This window comes from Varanus komodoensis, unplaced genomic scaffold (assembly GCF_004798865.1).
Source record: "Varanus komodoensis strain SLA01 unplaced genomic scaffold, ASM479886v1 scaffold4, whole genome shotgun sequence".
In the NCBI taxonomy this organism is placed as follows: Eukaryota; Metazoa; Chordata; class Lepidosauria; order Squamata; family Varanidae; genus Varanus; species Varanus komodoensis.
In genome coordinates, this window is record NW_025335941.1 from 16,531,838 (window position 1) to 16,537,644 (window position 5,807).

Below are 5,807 nucleotides of genomic sequence, written 5' to 3' on the forward strand. Positions count from 1 at the left end.
TGAGACCCCTGCTCTAGAGCATCTTAAGTACAATAACCTTGAGTGTGTGAGCATGCATGTCTGAGAGGTATGGCTGATTGGAATACGAACAAACAGTACTGAGGCTTTTCATATTTTAGATGTTACTATGATAATTTGAGATTGCTGAATTTTGAATTCAGACAGGAGAGAATTAGAGGAATCAATGTGTTTGTTTATTTCTGTATTTATAAGCTGCTAAGTAGTACAAAAAGACTATTCCTATGAGCTTCCTTTATGGACAGTAGGACAAGCTGCCAGGTATTTATTTCATTAGGGAAATCATGGGTAAAATGGCCTATAATTAGGAAATGGTCAGGAGGTCTTCCAGCCAAGTTTTTTTTTAATAGCAGCTAATTTTATAGGGGACTGATTCTTCATCCAATACATGTTCCTGTTCATGCACTTACCTTTTTATTGTATAATCTGCATGCAGTCCTTTCTATGCCCATTCTATTCCTGTCTTACTTGTCACAGTATGACCTTCTGTTTCTTTACTACTTCCTCTTTAATTTAGTATTCTCAGCTTCAGCAAAGTGGTAAAAAAACCCCTTCACCTCCCATTTGAGAGCTGCATTTCCAAGAGCCATGTGGCAGTTGGGATCTTTGCCTATTCCCTGTGGCTTATTGAAGTGATGGGACAAGATGGTGGAGGGGCTATAGCTCGGAGAAAGAGCAACTCTTACTAGCAGTGATTGCCAAGGTAGTTACTGCCAGTCACACTGGACAGCATTGGACAAAATGTGCTAATAGCTTGGATCCGGATCAGGCTGCTTCGTTTGTAAGTTCCTCACATTAAATGTTTTCTTGATGTTATGTTTGTGAAGGAACAGGAGTTCTGCCGAGGCTAGGATCTTAAAACATAAGGCATCTTAACATGACTAAAAATAATTTCTATTTTCTCAACCCTTAATTAAAGGCTTGACCTGTCATTCCTTCAAAATAATTCCTGGCTTAGCTCATGTGTAGACTGAACAAGTGAAGGAATAGTTGCCCCAAGAGAAGTAAACACAGCAAAGATATGACCAAGATTGTTATTGTACAGAAACACTGATTGAGAATTGGAAGAGAAGCCTGTGCGTTCTTGTAATGTTTGTTCTTGAATGTAGTTTTTCTTGGCCCAATGTTTTTTGCTGTTTATGACTTACTAGCTACAAAATGCTCTAGAATTTATTTATTCTAGTTTGAATTAAAGTTTGCAAACTATGCACCTAGTTGAAGATCATCTATGGGGCTACTTTTTGGCAAGTATGAACAACAGAAAGGTAAATCCTTGACTGCCAAGTTTAACTAATAAAAAAAGCTTGTTTTATCTTTTGCTTGATTTTTAGCATCAATCTACTGTCATTTATCCTGGTGCTTTGCAAAATGTAGGCATGATAACACCTTTGTTCACACAAGGCAGGTGTCTGGTGTTACTATGACCTCTCCCCCAGTTTAATCTTTTTCCAGTTCAACAAACCAAGTCTACATCTGTCTATACTTAGCAAAATCTATATTGCATCTTGAGCTGTGAGTCTTTTGTGTAAATGACTAATAGCAGAAACTGAGCTTGGTGTGAGTAGTTAGGCATTTACCCTGCAAAAGAAGAGTTGGAGACCAAACCTCCCTGTCAGGAGGACATCTAGCTGAATCAGGACTCTGTCTGTAATAGATCTGTTATAGGGTAAAATCTTTTCAAACTATCATTTTATTATACCTCTGGATCCAGCCCTTGTAAGTCTCTAAATTCATTCATTGCCCTTTCAGGGAGAGAGCATATGTTATGGGGAACTTACCTTACTGTTGAGGTTCTGATGGAGTCACAGGTGTTGCACCTCTGCAATTCAGAACTTTTTTTTTCTGGGGATGACAAGAAGGTCCATGAACACCTGGGGAATATTTCTACATATAGTTTAGAAGCTGTTCAGTTGGGTTGTAGTGTTTTGCAGATAATTGGCACCTGGCAAGCTTAGTGTTCAATTAAAGGATAATTATATCTATAAGTATTGTATTAAAGCTGTTTTGTTTTGCAATGTTTCTTCTGTGGAGGAAATTGGATTTGGTTTAAAGAGAAGTTGACTTGTTTTCCTGTTCACAGTGCCAACATTCCTGTTACACTAGAGAATGTGTATAATTTTTCATTCAAGATCCAGTTTGCATTTCAAACATATTACAGTTGTCAACACACCACTACACAAACACCCAGAGTTAAGACATGAGCCCTTTCTGCTCATCTATTGGTATGCATGGATTAGTGGTCCCCTTAGTGAGCAATTATGCTCTCAAGATTCATCAGCTGATGGTATGGTGGAAGTCTCACATGCAGGGGCACCAGTGAAATAAGAGCTGCTGCCAATGTGACAGATAGCTGTTGGTACACCACAGATATGCCATGGGTAGTATGAATAAAAAGCACATTTAAGCCATATGGACAGGTTGCCTACTTGTAAATGTAGTTCCTTTGAGTGACCATCTGAATTACGATGCATGGGTTCTGCAGCTGTTCAGCCAAACAAAGTTTAGGTGGGAGACCTGCCCCTTCTCCAGGCATGCTCTTCATGTGGCTTCTGTCTCTCGTTTGGTTCAAAGACCAATGGAAAATAAGAACAGGGCATAAATAAGTGCAGGGAAGGATCCATAGAGGACCACTCAAAGAACTACACATACCTGGGATGTGCCGTGGCTGAACTGTATGATGCATTCAGTAGAGAGGAAGAATGGATGAACACAACCTGTCCTCCTGCACGGTCTCTGACTGACAAACATGGGTGACTGATAAGCAAACACACTGGGGGATGGAGTTGTTGTGCAAAACTGGATAGGGCTGCTTGGGCAAATGGTGTGTCCTTGGATGTGTCCTGGCATCCAAGTGGTACTCTTCCATGTAACAGGAGAACTGAACCCAGGTTTTCCACACTGCACAGCTGTGGAAGTAGGACACCATGGAGAAAGGCATCAGATGCTATTGTGTTGAACAATTTCCTGCATTTGCAGAAGGGGATGGGAGTGGCCAGAAGATTAGCAAATTGGTTCTGTACCCTCACTGTCAGGCTCTGAGAGCACAGCTGCTTCCTTGGTGGCTTGATGGAGCAGGCAGCTTGGTTTGCCTTGCAGGTCCTTGGGGAACTGGTATCAGGCTTCCTGGGATTAGAACCAATGCAAACATGGAAACCAGCTGGGCCCCACTTACTTTTACCACAGTAACATGAACCTTGGTGGTGGCTGCTTCAGAGTCCTTATCCTGCCTCCAGCTTTGCAATGCTTTCATTTGTGCCCTGTCTTTGGTTTGTTGCTGATTCCGCCTTTCTTTCTAGGTCCTACTACATCCTTTGTCTCTGACTCTGCTGCTTGTTGATGCTATCTGACCTTTGTTTGTGCCTGATTTTGCCTTTGGCCCTTCTGCATCTTGCCAAGACCGCTGTTGCTCCAGTTGTACACACCTGCTGTTTACATCCTGGAGCTGACACTGGCAAGCTCTATGACAGACAGTTATGCAGCACATGAAAGTGCTCCTAATGTGATGTCATGAAGGCCATGCCCGGGCCTGTTCTGCTCCCCTCCATTAAGCCACCATCTAAGGCACAGGAGCCATGCTGGGGTAACTGGTTGGCAACCTCACCTGTCTTTTTCTTCCAGGTTCCATTCTCCTCTGAACACTGTTCAATATATGTTTTCACTTTGCCACATGTGCCTCTTTGTTGCAAAATAGGGGTTCTCTCTGCACAGCCTTTCTCAAGCTGGTGCTACCAAATATTTTGGATTGCTGCTGCCAATGTTCCTGACCATGGGGTTGATGGGATCCGAAGGCCAAAACACCTGAAGGGGTGGCATTAGGTTGGGCAAGGTCACCCTAGTATATCTGTCTTTGGGAGGGAACACACTTTCATTGAGCACCAAAGTGCCTTGGACTGTTGCAAGATTTTATTTATTTAAAACATTTCTATGCCGCCCCATTCGCCAAAGCCTCGGGGCAGCTCACAACATAAAATTAAAATATAATACATTCAAAATATAAAACAAATTAAAATAAGCCGCCCTGGCCAGATAAAATAAGCAAATAATATTAACAATTAAAATGACATTTAAATAAAAAGGTCTTCACCTGGCGCCAAAAAGCAAATAATGACGGCGCCAGGCGGACCTCTCTGGGGAGCGCATTCCATAGATTGGGCGCCACTGCAGAGAAAGCCCTCCTCCGAGTACCTAACCTCCTAATTTCTTTCACAGAGGATTCCCTCTCCCGCAGATCTCAAGGGGCGGGCGGGCGTATATGGATGTAAGTGCTCCTTCAGGTAACCAGGACCCAAGCCGTTTAGGGCTTTATAGGTCATCACCAACACTTTGAACTGGGCCCGGACTTCAATGGGAAGCCAGTGAAGCTGACGGAGGACTGGAGTCATGTGAACATAACGCCCCGTCCCCGTCAGCAGCCTGGCAGCTCTATTTTGAACCAACTGAAGTATCCGGACTGTCTTCGAGGGTAGCCCCACGTAGAGCGCGTTACAGAAGTCAAGGCGGGAAGTCACCAGCGCGTGTGTCACTGTCGCCAGGCAGTCGTACTCCAGGTAGAGGCGCAGCTGATGGATCAGCCAAAGCTGAAGGAAAGCGCTCCTCGCCACTGCTGTCACCTGAGCTTCCAATGAAAGCTCTGGGTCAAGGAGCACTCCCAGGCTGCGGACCTTGTCCCTAAGAGGGAGTGCAACCCCATTCAGGACTAAGTTCAGTTCACCCTCTCCAAAGCCTGATCCGCCAACCAACAGGACCTCCGTCTTGACTGGATTCAGCATCAGTTTATTGGCCCTCATCTAGCCCATTACCTCGGCCAGGCACCGGTTCAGTACAGCCACTGCCTCACCTGGATTGGTGGAAAATGAGAGGTAGAGCTGGGTATCATCAGCGTACTGATGATTCCGCAGCCCACACCTCCTGATGACCTCTCCCAGTGGTTTCTTGTAGATGTTAAACAGCAAAGGGGACAAAATGGACCCCTGCAGTACTCCATGGCATAGCTGCCACGGTGCAGGGCCATAGTTCCCCAGCACCACCTTCTGGAATCGGCCATTGAGATAGGAGCGGAACCACTGCAAAGCAGTGCCTCCGACCCCCAATCCCGCTAGCCTATCCAGAAGGATACCATGGCCGATGGTATCGAAAGCCACCGAGAGGTCCAGGAGAATCAACAGGGACGCACTCCCCCTGTCCTTCTCCCTGCACAGGTAATCGTACAGGGCGACCAAGGCAGATTCAGTACCGTACCCAGGTCTGAAGCCGGACTGAAATGGGTCCAGATAATCAGTCTCATCCAAGAGAGCTTGGAGTTGTCCCGCCACCACTCGCTCTAGCACCTTGCCCAGAAACGGGATGTTGGCCACGGGTCTATAATAAGTGGCCATCTCTGGATCCAGTGACGCTTTCTTCAGGACTGGTTGGACTACCGCCTCCTTTAAAGGGGCAGGCACCCGACTCTCCCTCAGAGAAGCGTTAACCACTTCCAAGATCCAGATCCCAATCCCGTGCTTGGAATTATTTATTAACCAAGACGGGCAAGGGTCCAATAGGCAAGTGGTGGGACGTACTTGTCCAAGCACTTTGTCCACATCATCAGGCCGCAATAACTGAAATTCATCCAATAATTTTGGACTAGATGGCAGCATTGGTGTCTCCCCAGAAACCTCTGATTCACTAGTGGTGTCTAGCTTGTGACGAATCTGAGCGATTTTCTCCCTGAAATGCGTGGCAAAGTCGTCACAGTGGGCCTTTGAGGGTGGAACCAGATCTTTCTTAGGACCTGGTTCGTCCAGGTCCTA